Below are 14,351 nucleotides of genomic sequence, written 5' to 3'. Positions count from 1 at the left end.
CTATATACATCTGTAGCTCTATACATCACACATTTATGCAACGATAACACACCTTAGCAGCGAAAATCTTCACATCGAAAAACTGTTAATCCACCAGGCCAGGCAGCGTGCATATTGAAACTTTTATCACTGAATCATCCAAATCCTCCGCCCCTCGGTAATCGCCAGCTGAGAGGACTTATCGCACTTTCCCGTTTATCACTCCGGATCGTTTTATTACTTATCACCACCTCACCACTGTTGTCCACCTTCCTTCACTGAACCACCCCTTTCCACTTGCGTCTTCTGGTTTCTTCGTAGTGTTTTCTCCGTCGTAGAACCTGACCTCACTAAACGTTGTTGGCTGCGCTGGACACGCTTCACTTCACGATTACTAACTGCCGCCGCCGTATCTGCTGATCCGAGATGGTTCTACGGCCACCAGCTAGTGGGCGCAGACCAGTAGTACCCCGAGAAACGTGTTCTTTCTTCGCTTCACAGCCTGCACAATGTCTGCTTCTAGCTAGTACACTCAGGCAAATAAACCTAAGATTATCATAAGGTCTAACTTATGAAATGGCCTTTAAACAATTCATAACGGCTAGAACGATTTGCATAAGGTCGGTCTATGACGCAGAATCGACTCACAGTTTGGCTTTTATAGACATTTTGCAACACGATTTTCTCAAGCGTCTATAGCCGCATGGGTTGGGCACGAGCTCAGTGATCTCGACGTTCATGGATCGATTCCAGTCTGCATCATTTTGTGATTTTTCTGCTCTTTTCATAAGTTTATCTTATGTAATTAGGTCATAATAAGCATGTTCAATATTCATAAGGTATTCTTATGGCACCCATACTTTACTGTTATGGCTAAATTTCATAAGATATTTTGATGAATTTCGGTAGTTTACTTCGCTGAGTGTAGGTACTTTCGCGTTTGATACGGACCCGTGTGTGCGTCCGTCCGTCCCGTACTCGTCGAGCGAGATGCTTCCGATTCTTCTCCGTTCTGAGCCGTTCGAAAACGCCTGGCTTTTGCTTGGCTACGTAGTATTCCGTCCGTACGGTACCTTCTTTACTTCTACACTACACAACAGTCGTCGATCGGAGCAACGAGCTGCGATACGAGGGTGAGCACGAGTACCATCAACCATCGTCGATGATGATGACGAACGCGTACGATGATGATGATTGTGCTCGCTCACACACCAAGCTTGGACTGTTTTGCTCTCTCGCGAATTTCTACCTACCTATGTGGTTGTGAGAGCATCACGTGCAGTTTGCTGTTTTTGCACATGTGTTGTGTGCGGATATGCCAGTGATGCCAGTTTTCTATGCATGAATTGCTAATTCGGAATCAGAAAAAAAAATCTCTAGCAAAGTTTCTAGGTTCTCGAGTTTTAAAGTTCATTGGATGATTCAGGTAAAACCCAGAGACGAGACTCGCGAAGAGAAAAAAATGCAGCTTCAAATATAGTTATAAAAATAAAATTAACTTCAATATAAGCTTTTTCCTTGTTTTTTTTTTGTCTTTTGACCGGGAGCCAAAAATACCGTCAACTAACACAGAACGGAAAAAAAAGAATAGGCAGCATACTAGAACGTACGGATATTCAGCATTACTGTGCTGGTGGTGACGGGTTCGATTCCAGGTCGATTAATGAACTTTGCGTGAAGGAAATTTCCTTGACTTCCTTGGTCATAGAGCATCTTTATGCCTGGTACACGATATATACATGCCAAAGTAGTAATTAGCAGCGAAATTTCTCAGTCACCGGTGTCGCTAAAACACCTAAAACATCTAACAACCAAAGCGATAAACACACGGGTATTCGCTGGGACCGTGCTGTGGAACACAATATGTATGCACTTTCGTCAAACGTTAACAATCACGGACACGTTCAATGCTTTCAGTGAGCTATTCACTTTTTAAAGAAAGCACGACACTATACAACAAACTAGCATGCAACGTCCAGTGGCACAGCCGAAAACCTCATGCTTGCCACCCGGATAAAAACTAACCATAGGGTATTTGGTGAAAACCATTCCTGTACCATACAGTGTACCAGCTACAATATAGTGTATTGTAATGGAATGGTTCGCTAAAAGCTTTGCACATTAGTAGCTACTATACATTTACATCCGATCTTTATGTAACAATAAATTATACTGTTTTTCTTACGTTTGAACCATTCACTATTCCGAAACAATCTTTTTCCGTGCATTTTTAATTATTTATTCAGTTTATGATTTTTTCCGTGCTTTGTTTTGTTGATGTTCGTGACATTTTTGTTGCAAAGGAAATGAAAGAGAAAAAAGTGAATAAGTTGAAACATTTATTTGAAGTCAATAAAATGTTTAAATAAAGTGGTAAACCAGGTGTCCTAAGGACTGCATATCCAAGAGATATGGTGGGCTAGGTATGTAGAGTGCGATGAGAGGAATACGAATGTAGGTCAACCCGGAAAGATGCAGTCCAGATTACCGTAAATCAGTGGATGAGTTCAACACTATTCTTTCTTTTCTTCTCTCATGTGAAATTGCCTTGTACAACAACCGAATTAAATGCGATTTATCTTTGACATTTTTAACATAAGGACTGGACACTGAAAAGACTTCTGATATAAGTTCGTCTTCGCTTTTTAACCTAACTTATAGTTGAATCGAACTTGACAGTTTTCTCATGAGTTGTTATGTACATATTTCATAGTTCAGTCATACTGGAGCCTCAATATTGCAATAACGGTAAAGCACGCTGTAATGATACTTATGTACCTCGTCACCCACTTCATGCAACTACATTAGTGGTCTAATAACACTTAGCGCGCTAGGCATAGTTCCATCATGCCGCTCAAAGTGTTGCCACAAATAATGCTTAGTTTGCAAAACCCAGTTATCTGGCTGGTGGGACATGGGAGCCTAAGCTTCAACTGTTAATGCAATCAGAGGCTACTCAGACTTAGACGAGTTTAGGTTAGTTTGGCTAGAACTGCCATTATCGAAGGAACATGACGAGATAATATAACATTATATGGTTTATCTAATGTAAAACAATACAACTAACAAAAGAGAACCATTTCAAAACCATGATTAAATTTATAACCTGTAGTGAAATTACAATTAAAAACAATATATTTACGGTACATTTTATTGTTTAAAACCATACGTGTACCATACAATGTACGGTATATTAAAGCCCACGTATCAGTATTTCAAACAATTCATTTACAATAAAATGTATGGTTTTGTAAAAAAATATATATGGAGAAAAATATTTTTTTATATTGTTACGATACTTAACAACCCGTATAGTATATTGTAAAAATCTTATTTACAATTCACCATACAGTTGTCTACATTACATCTTATTGTTTTTGTATTTTTTATTTTTACAGTGGTGTTTATTGTAACAATATGGTTCTAAATAGTACTGTTACAATACAACATTTGGTTTTTCTACTGTATTTTTTATTCGGGCAGCACATGGATGTTCGAGGGCTGCTGTAAGGGGCCGTCCATATACCACGTGGACAGAAAATTCACGTGGACAAGCGTGGACTTTTCATTGACCCCTACCCTCCTCCCCCAATGTCCACGTGGACATGCGAAAAAAAAAGTTTTTAAAAATATTTCAAAATAAACGAAAAGTTATTTGAAAAAGTTTTTTTTATAAATTATTACAATAATGTTTCTTTTTTCTTCGTAAACATTGCCTTAAATATAATTAAAAACTTTATAAATAAGAAATATTGTAAAGCTTAATATAAAATACACAAAAAATAACTTATTTTTCATTATTTTTAAATAAAAAATAATACAGGAAGAAAACTTTTTGAGTGACTTCATTTTAAAGTCTTTCTCAAAGAGGCACACAATAGTTAGCTAGGTACAAGTTTTCAACATTGTTTTTAATTGAGCTTAATGTTTGTGAGAGTGTGGGTTTGATTCGCGCTCCAGTCGGTGAAAAATTGTCGTCAAACGGAAAATTCCCCACTGGATCATTGGGTGTTTCGTGTGATGCCAAATATTGGTGATTGCTCAGTCTGTGCAATCTATGGTTGAAGATGGTGTTTTTTAGAATGTTTTATTTTATTAAGATAAAGTAATATGTTTCTTATAATTTTTTTTGATATATTTCTCAGAATCTTACAAAAAACAAGAATTACAGCAACTTTTAAAAAATGCATAGAGTGTAGTCGAAACTAAATTATATTGCTGAGACTTACACTTCAATATTCTGCAGAAACATCTAAAATTTTAAAGGAAGCTCCAAATAAGTGTTTGAGATAAGCCTGCAAATCTTCACATGTATTTTGAAACTTCGAAGTAGATATGAAACTTCGAGAAATCCATACAGAACTCCAATGAAAACTTTCTGACTGAAACACCAACATTTGCATGGTCTACACTCCATTTTAAATCTCCAGATTATTCATCCAAGAAAAAAAGTAATTAGAAGTTGTGACAAATTAAAACAAATTAGTCAATGAGTCAATACCATGATTATTTTTTTCCGTGAAGAAGTTACGTCCAATTAAAAAACAATGTATAATAAAATAAAATGTATAGAACTGTTATTGAAGAAAATCTCATCAATAATGTGACATAATTTGTAAATCTTTGTTTCTTAATTCTTATGTCATTGTTGTCCACGTGGACATTTGACGAACCCCCGCCCCCTCTCTGTGGACAAGCGTGGACTTTTCTCGAACCCCCTCCCCCCTCCAAGTTGTCCACGTGGAATATGGACGGCCCCTAAGGCAGCACCCATTTATTACGTAACGCTAAATTCGGCATTTTTTTACCCCCCCTCCCCCTCCGTAACGCTGTTTTGTATGAAAATCCCAACATTTTTGTATGGGCCGTAACGCTCGGCCGGACTCCCCCCTCCCCCTAGAGCGTTACGTAATTTGTGGACGGCGCCTAACCGTGTTGGACAATAATTTCCAAGAAAATCCCAAGAATCAACCATTTCTCATTATTCAAGTGAGAAGCCAAGAACAGTTCTGATTCTGATGATGGGCTTTTTCTTATAGCTGACCCTGAATAGTGACTCATTGTCAGGCCTGCATGGGGATCTGCGATTCTTTATGGATTGTTCGCTAAACTGCCGGTGGACGCATAAATGTCACATGTGCAAAAACAGGCAAGGGGCATCCATTAAGTACGTCACGCTGAGAGCGGGAGGGGGGTTTCGGAAAGTGTGACAAGCAATGCATTAGGTATACGAATAACCCGTACGAAGGGTAGAGGGGGGGTTGAAAATTCTTAAATTTTGCGTGACGTACTAAATGGATGCCCCCCAATCGAGAAAATCACCTCCAAAGTCCGAAAAAATAAATTGTCTCAACTATGAAGTATGAGTGCCGAATCACGTTTTAACATCAACCAATTTTGAATTTGAACATTAACTTTGTTTTAGAGTGATTTCAATGTTCGCTTATGCGTCCACTTTTTAGAATGTGACAAATCAGCCTTGCATTTTTTCGACAATTTTCGGAACAAACTACCTGTTTTTATTTCCCTATATGATAGTACACTATGATTCATGATCAAAAGCTGCAAAACCTCAATATTGCTTAAAATGCACATGTGACAGTTATGCTTCCACAGGCAGTAAATTCCCCAGGAGATAACCTCGGTACTCCTCTGTGGTGTAACCTGCTGCATCCAACGGGTCTCGAGGAAAACGTGGAACTCAGCCTGACATCACAAACAGGATGCGATCCAGGATTTAGAACGACATACAAAAGAGATGTGCCAAGTTGTCGAGATCAGAAGGTTCTGACTCAGCTGAGATTCGAACACACTCGGCTTATTCATGAGTTAAAATTTAGTGTTGCGGATGCGGACAAATATTAGTTATAACCAGTTTTTTTTTCCTTCTAAACCATAAGGGGATAATCTGCTCAACAGACACCCTAACAGGAAGGTTAGGGTAGTGTGGGGCTGAGGCCGTCTTCTACAACAAAAGTAAAAGCCAGGACTACTCTCTCCTCGTACCCACTAAACCATTCCTATGGTCGCCAAACCCTACGTCTCTCCGGAACCACCAAGAAGGTATTGCTTCAGAGAGGGGCTAGTGCACATCGCACCCTCAAGGTTAGCTGCGTAGCCTAGCAGCAACGAACATCGATGACTCGCTCTGGAGAGTCCATCACGGTAACATGCTGGCGCATATTATAACCAGAGTTTCCCATTGCTCATGTGTACATAAATGTGACAGTGAGCCTCACACCAATTGTCTCCCAGCTCTTCAAAATCGCAGTGTGCTGCGCTGCTGGGAGGCTCTCGAAAATCTGGTGGGTGCGAGCTTGGCGCATAGCTCCCGGGGAGCTCGTCTCATGCGCTGCGTGAGCTGTTGGTATCTAGGGTGAAAAACATCTTCTTGGTAACGAAGAACCTCAACAACTTTTTTCCGTACACAACTCAAGTGTCTGGTTGGCCTATGCGATTAGACTAGGGACTCTAAGTTAAGGTTTCATTTCTCGTTCGTTTAGGAAGTTTTTGTCGTGAAATTTTCTAACTTAATCAGCGCATGAGACGAAGCTCATGAGAAACACCTTGAGAAAAAATGAGGCGCACAACTTTCAGTCTCAAAATGTGCAGTGCTCCTGGGAGCTCGCTTGCAATGTGGCTCCCGTACATGGGACTACAGCACGTGTACATCAACTCTGGTTATAACACATACTAATATTATATCCAGCACGCGAGTAATTGAAACGGAACACGGTGTAAGCCTTTCAATATTGACGAACGACCGTTACACATAAAAGGCCGTAATAAAGCTGATTAGGGCATTAGGGATCTATGGAGCTATCTAGTAAATAAGAGCTCTGGTGCTCTATGACGCTAGAGGTAGAGATTTTTAGGATGAGTTGTTAGCCACAATACGTGAGATATCGTACTTCGACTACTAGGTAAGGCATTGCCAACACTTAGAGGTTAGAGACGAACCAGCCAAGGGCTGAAAGTCTCTTTAATAAAGACAAATCAATCAATCAACACTTAGAGGTTGGCTCTCAAAGCCTTGAAGCGAAGTTGAACCTGAATGGAAATGAGGATGGTGTCCGTCATCAGGAACGAAAAGGCCAACAAGAGGAATTGATTCGCATATAACTCTGGTTCTCGGAAGTAAGGAACACTACAGATAACAGATGTTTATCCTAGAACAAAATGTAACTTAAAATCCGTCTAAAAAAATCCAAATACGTTGCTCACTGCCACCATTCATACAATGAATTACTGCAGTAATTCCTATCAGGTAGAGATTTTTTGCCTTTATCATTTGCACTCAAGCATGATAGTTGCGTCATCTGAAAATGATTGCCAGTTCCATTTTCTTATTGAAATAGCGGTTAAAAGTGTTTGTACACATTTTGTATATCAGCATGAACGTCCATTATCTTTGAGAACACCAACCTGAGGTATCCAAGGAATCGGGAAGAAGGGGGGCGTCTAGTGCAATGTGACGTCAATACGATTCGCCGACCAAGGGCTAAGCTGTCTTGCATCAGGTGGTTCACACTTTGTGCCGTCACGAATAAACTCCATAGGTTTAAAGTGATGTTAGCCACCGAGTCCTACACACTAAGATCAGCTCGGTATTTTTCCCATCTTTTTGCTGAGTTCTCAACAGCAGATTTAACTCGGTACGCTCGGTTATTTCTTTTGCAGATATTCTGTAAATGAGTTACCGAGCTCAGATAATAAACTGTCAAAATTTACTGATGTACGGTAAATATCGTTACTGGTATACGGTAAATACGATAACCGAGTGTACCGAGATAAATCTGCTGTTGAAAACTCAGTAAAAAGATGAAAAAAAAATGCTGAACTGAAAAAATTACTGAGCTGGAACATCTGAATCTTAGTGTGTACCACAGTAATGAAAATCATCATATCGTTGAATAAGATGGCAAATAAAAGTGTGCTTGCCAAGTGAATTGTTTTGAAAAGCAACAACAATGATGATCGGCGTCGCATCCAAGGGTCGATTGATTATACCTCAGTAACAGCTGCGGTAGCTTTTGAATCTACCGTAAAATGGAAACTTTTCTCAAAATTAGAAATAATAAAAGTGGCCTCGTCCTTGTTTACGGACGTTTTTATTTTCGAATGTATTTCGACACTGATTTTTCATTTGGGCCTGACATTTTCGAGTTCTCTTCATCGATCCTCTCTTTGTGTTATCACAGAATATGTATTGAGTTTTCCAAATATTTTTTGTTTGAAATACGAAGAAGACGACTACACGTTGCTATAGAAACAAAAAGAATAATGATTTTGTTTGTTTTGATCAAGTTATTAGCGAAAGAGAGAGTCGATGAAGAGAAATCGATCAAGTCAGTTAGGCCCTTATGAAAAATCATTGTCGATCTGATATTTGAAAAATGCTTACTAGGTGTATTCTATAGAAGCTTAATAACTGTTTCTTTTTCGTAAAGCAAGTTTTGCTCGATATTTTTATGAGCCAGCGATGCATATTTCCATCTTAATATCAAGAAATACACAAAATTAAAGATGATTGATATCGATGATGATAAATCGGACTTGTCATTTAAGCCTAGGTCTATTGGCTAGGTCATAGCTTTACGTCGTCAATTTGCGTCAGGCGGTTTCGATTTCCCGTTCGATTATGTCCGGGAGAACAATGTTATAGACTACCTTTGCTTAACATCAGGACACTACATTCACGTTTGAGCAATGCTAGTTGACAATTTTCATTTAAATCCAAAACATGATTGATACTCGTTTTAAATAACAGTATGTAAAAACCAATTTGCTAGCAACACTGGTTGAACCCTGTTACCTGTTAAGAAATACGTCTTGAATGAGTGTGTGCCCCAATATAATTGTGCTATCAACATCGCTCTCTTTATATTCCCTCTTCTCTCGTACGCTATCGTCATCGTCTGTTCCAAGTCCATCCATGCTGGTTTCCAACAACAATCTACCGCTTGTTGGTTACCGATTCAATCGACCGACCCAACCAATCTCTTTCTACATTAGTGTTGATGGAAATCATGGCACTTATTAGGAGAAAGCGGATCAAATTTCCATATTGAACTTTTCACTTTATACCTTTTGTAACAAACAACAATAACATAATTAACTAAATTGATGTTGCACAGCTCGAACGGTATTGGATAGCTATGTTTGAATTTCGATGCATTCTAGTACGCCGGTGCATTTTATTGCACGCGCCCCTACACCGAATCAACTCCCTCTCCATGTATGGAAGTTCTCTCCTAGTACGTAACTCGTGATTGTTGTACATATCGCAGATTCAGGATCTATGTCCCTATGTCCGGTTACAACCGATGTCGATTCAGCACCCCGTCTATAGATGCCAATGCATCAATAGGTAGGATGCGATATTAAATCCAATCTGTAGAAAGAAGACACGGTTGGGATTTTTCTGGCTTGCAAGAATAACGTCTTAACAAACCAGTTGTAGAAAGAAAGTTGAAAAGAAGAAAATAAATCGGAAAAGCTTCGTACATGGGACGCCGAAGCGTGCCAGATGGAAGAGTTGCAGAGAAATGGGAAGTCCCGCTCAGACCGCGGCGAAGTTGCATAAATTTCAGATAGCATGTTCCCGAAATGACCAGTGGACGTATGCAATAGGCTATGCCGATAGTAAGTAGGCACGCGACACTGAGCATGGTTTCTATATAGAATCGTTAATTCAAGAATGTTCTTTACAGTAGCGGTCATGATACAACTGACCAACCAGACGAACACAATTAGTTACTAGATTTCCGTAACAATATTGCTCTCTATACAGAACTGTTCAACGTATCTATCACCTCTAGTTTGGGAAATTAATCGTCAAGCTTAGCTGTGCTTGATTGGCAGCGAATCTTATGATACTAAAGAAGTCTTCATTGACTATTATCACATCTCTTACACTAATTACATCAATAATTGTTAGTTATTATTCCTGGATCGACTGGGCATCGAACCCGTCACCTTCAGCATGGTATTGAATATCTGCACGTTTACCACTTCGGCTATGAAGGACTCCGTGGTTATGAATCGTAAATAACCATTTTAACAAATCACGACAGAGTCTTGCCCATACACACTTAAATTCAGAAATTGATCTCGGTAAACGGTTTACCGAGAATCCAACAGCTGATATCTCGGTAAAATATTTACTGATTCTCGGTAAAAATTTTACCGAGATTTCGGTAAACCATTACCGAGTCTCGGTGAACTTTGCTGAAATCTCGGTAAAAGGTTGGATTACCGAGATCTCGGCAAAGTTTTAACGACATCTCGGTAAAACTTTTACCGAGATTCAGTGAAAATTTTTACCGGATTCTCGGCTGTTGGATTCTCGGCAATCCGTTTGCTGAGGTCGGCGATTTAAATTAAGTGTGTAGTCATTGCTTCTCAAAGAAATTCAAGCCATTTTAACATCTCTTCATTATCAAACTGCCCCTGCTTAACCAACTGAATACCTACACGTTTAAGGTGACTTGGTGCGTCACAGAATTGTAATAGAAATCATTGACTTTTCGGTTTTCAATTATTGTTTGGCTCGCGTTCTTGAAGTGATAAAAAACGGGCAATTCTACTGAATTTTGCCGAGCTGAAAGTTTCAGCAAAATATTTGCTGACATTCAGCAAAGTTTACTGGTTCGTTCAATTAAATATACTGATTAACAGCAAACTTTTGCTGGAATTCAGTAAATTTTGCAGAAAGTAAAGCAAAAATATGGCTGAACCCTTCAGCTCGGCAAAATTTAGCAAAATTTTGCTGAATGCGTCTTAGTGTGACTAGCGATAAGGTAGGATGCATCATCTGCTAACAAAATTATTTATTTCCATTGATTTGGCTGATCATTTATATCAAGTGAATAAGTGTTTTTTTTTTAATTATTTTAGATTAATCAATTTTAGGAGCTGTTTTGTAGCACATTGTGCTTCACACCATGTGCTTACAGCAAAGCAAATATCAGCAAAACTATTTGCTGAATGTTCAGCTCTATTTTGCTGAAATTTAGGAAAACCTTGTGCCCTCAGAACAAATTTCTGGATGTTTCAGAAAATTGTACAATAAAGCAATATTGCAGAATGCATTCAGCACGGCAAAAATCAGCTAAATTTGTCGGTTTTCTGCCAACAATGAAAAAGATACCTATTAACCCTATTTGGAATGTTTGCCTTAATACTCGTACAAACTAGGGTAGCGTACCACTTGGGCAACGGCCGGTATTTTGGGCACTCTTCGTTATTACTCAGTTAATTCCAAACCAATTGACTTGAAATTTTTAACACGGCTAGATACTATACGTATCTCATCGCGTTCCAAAAATTGTGTCAATTGGTTTAAATTGACTGTGTTATAGCAGAAAAGTGCCCAAAATAGGACCCCTCCGAGATGGTTCCACTTCCCTATTTAAAATTTTACGTTCTTATCAAAAATTTTGTATTCGTTTAACCTACACAACAATTTATATTATGCATGAAGACATAATACTTCGAGTTTCCCATTTGTAATATTTTGTAGTTTTTGTACAGAAAACAAAAAAAGATTGTTATTCAAGACACTACTGTAGATTCTTCCAACAAGTTTTGATTCACGCTCACTATCATCGTCATCATCGACGAAGCGCAACCAAAGCCACCTCGTTCTCTTTCGTAATCAGCCCAACCGTCATTGAACTCCAACACAAACATGAGAAAGTCCTTTCTTCTTTGCGTTTCTTCCACACACCGCACACCACACAAACACCACTGAATATCGAAAATTTGAAAAAGCTCCGGCCCTTTCTTGCTGGCATCGCGTTTTCTAGATTTTCAGAAACCCAGCATGAAAAAACTCGAAAATTGGCACCAAAAATCACCTTCCGCCAACGAAATTCCACCTTCAAACCGTAGAAACGCACCTATTCTTAATCATCACACTGCTTCCGTGGCTAAAACGCGTGAAAATCTCGCACTGACCGAATTTTCCGTTTCCAACACGCACTGCGCTAGAGCAATAACCGCGAGCCGCCGCGAAATTACCACCGAATTAAATAACTTTTTCCAATCGACTCACTACACTACCGTCCGATGACGACCGTACCAGCCAGTGTTCACAACGCCCCGTGTGTAGAGACACGAGGCCGCACTGGGAGTGGAACCACTACCTACGTATGCGAACGGCTAGAGAGCAGCGAACGAACGAACTGCGCGTTGGTCAAACCACGATGCGAGCGATGGGGGAAGTCCATCCAACAGAAGAAGCATTCGCTCGCGTGTCGTGTCCGCCCGGTTTAGAATCAGGCAAACTTTGCGGTTGTGTGCGTGGATGCAAGCCGTCATCGTCATCAGTTTTGGGTTAGCGCAGGGTTGTGTGAGTGACGACTCGTCGCATCAGTGCACACTGTTGCTTATACTAGGTCAAAACTGGATTTTGTGTATGAATAACATATTTTATTTTGAGGTTTGATAATTATTTATTTTTTTTTTATCAATTCAATTCAATATTTGTTCCTAACCAAATACAATGAGTTTTTAGGAGTTGAATATTGAGATTTGGGATACCTTACAATAATAACATAGACCAAGCACTTATCTGACGAAAACTAACAAACAACTAGCAACAATTTTGACAAAAAAGAAAAAAATTCTAGAAAAAAAATCCTAGTAGCGTAGGAAATATTATAGATTAGAAAAACTAAATACTAATATCACATGACTATGCGGCCAACTATTGTAATAGAGGATTTTTTTTCTTTTCTGGTAATATAATAGAAGATTTGAAGATGAGGCGCCCCGAATAAAAAATACAGTAGAAAAACCGAATGTTGTATTGTAACAGTACTATTTAGAACCATATTGTTACAATAAACACCACTGTAAAAATAAAAAATACAAAAACAATAAGATGTAATGTTAGACACCATACAGTGAATTGTAAATGAGATTTTTACAATATACTATACGGGTTGTTAAGTATCGTAACAATATAAAAAAATATTTTTCTCCATATACATTTTTTTACAAAACCATACATTTTATTGTAAATGAATTGTTCGAAATACTGATACGTGGGCTTTAATATACCGTACATTGTATGGTACACGTATGGTTTCAAACAATAAAATGTACCGTAAATATATTGTTTTTAATTGTAATTTCACCACTGGTTATAAATTTAATCATGGTTTTGGAATGGTTCTCTTTTGTTATGTTGTATTGTTTTACATTAGATAAACCATATAATGTTATATTATCTCGTCATGTTCCTTCGATAATGGCAGTTCTAGCCAAACTAACCTAAACTCGTCTAAGTCTGAGTAGCCTCTGATTGCATTAACAGTTGAAGCTTAAGCTCCCATGTCCCACCAGCCAGATAACCGGGTTTTGCAAACTAAGCATTATTTGTGGCAACACTTTGAGCGGCATGATGGAACTATGCCTAGCGCGCTAAGTGTTATTAGACCACTAATGTATTTGCATGAAGTGGGTGACGAGGTACATAAGTATCATTACAGCGTGCTTAACCATTATTGCAATATTGAGGCTCCAATTGGGTTTTTAAATTAAGAAAAATGTATCGATTTTTTGATTTTATACGAAAGAGCACCTTCTTCTGAGCCACTATGATTTTTTTCAGATTTTTAGAACTTTATTTTGATACCTAAAATCAATTTCAAAGAGATTATTTGAAATCACCTTTTGACAGCTGGGTAACTGTTTGACAGCTCAACCCAGTACAAAATGCGACGAGGGGTGATTCGACAAATCGCTCCCATACAAACTTCAAATTGATTTTTAAATAGGTTCCCGGGAACCAAAATTCATGAAAATTTGGATTTCGGCTCAGTTTTGCATGCAGATTCAGAAAATGGAATTATCTCAACATCGCTAAAGAAGCCTATTTGACTGAACTATGAAATGTGTACATAACAACTCATGAGAAAACTGTCAAGTTCGATTCAACTATAAGTTAGGTTAAAAAGCGAAGACGAACTTATTTCAGAAGTCGTTTCAGTGTCCAGTCCAGTCCTTATGTTAAAAATGTCAAAGATCGCATTTAGTCCGGTTGTTGTACAAGGCAATTTCACATGAGAGAAGAAGAGAAAGAATAGTGTTGAACTCATCCACTGATTTACGGTAATCTGGCCTGCGTCTTTCCGGGTTGACCTACATTCGTATTCCTCTCATCGCACTCTACATACCTAGCCCACCATAGCTCTTGGATATGCAGTCCTTAGGACACCTGGTTTACCACTTTGTTTAAGCATTTTATTATCGTCGCACCACCAAATCAAAGTCGTCGCTAGAAGCACATGCGAAGTTGCAGCTGCGAAGTAAATTTGAATCTATTTTTTCTGTTGCGCATCATTAAGCTAATTAAGAGCAAC

The 14,351-nt window shown here is 38.7% G+C and overlaps 1 protein-coding gene across 6 annotated transcripts in view; it reads right to left on the bottom strand.

Moving 5' to 3' along the window:
• Positions 1-12,150, bottom strand: part of LOC109416234 (uncharacterized) — a 58,349-nt gene extending 46,199 nt beyond the window's left edge. For 3 of the 6 annotated variants that reach the window (XR_009999427.1, XM_062860713.1, XM_019690229.3), the window contains exon 1: positions 53-502. The gene's annotated coding sequence lies outside the window, so the exon portion shown is untranslated. Of the gene's footprint in view, positions 1-52; positions 503-11,840 lie in introns of those variants that run through there. The other 3 variants (XM_019690230.3, XM_019690227.3, XM_029871244.2) reach the window with 3 other exon arrangements.
• Between the last annotated feature and the right edge of the window lie 2,201 nt (positions 12,151-14,351).

Source organism: Aedes albopictus, chromosome 3, assembly GCF_035046485.1.
Source record: "Aedes albopictus strain Foshan chromosome 3, AalbF5, whole genome shotgun sequence".
Taxonomy (NCBI): Eukaryota; Metazoa; Arthropoda; class Insecta; order Diptera; family Culicidae; genus Aedes; species Aedes albopictus.
Note: the sequence above shows the minus strand (reverse complement) of the source record. Positions and strands in the feature narration are given on the sequence as shown.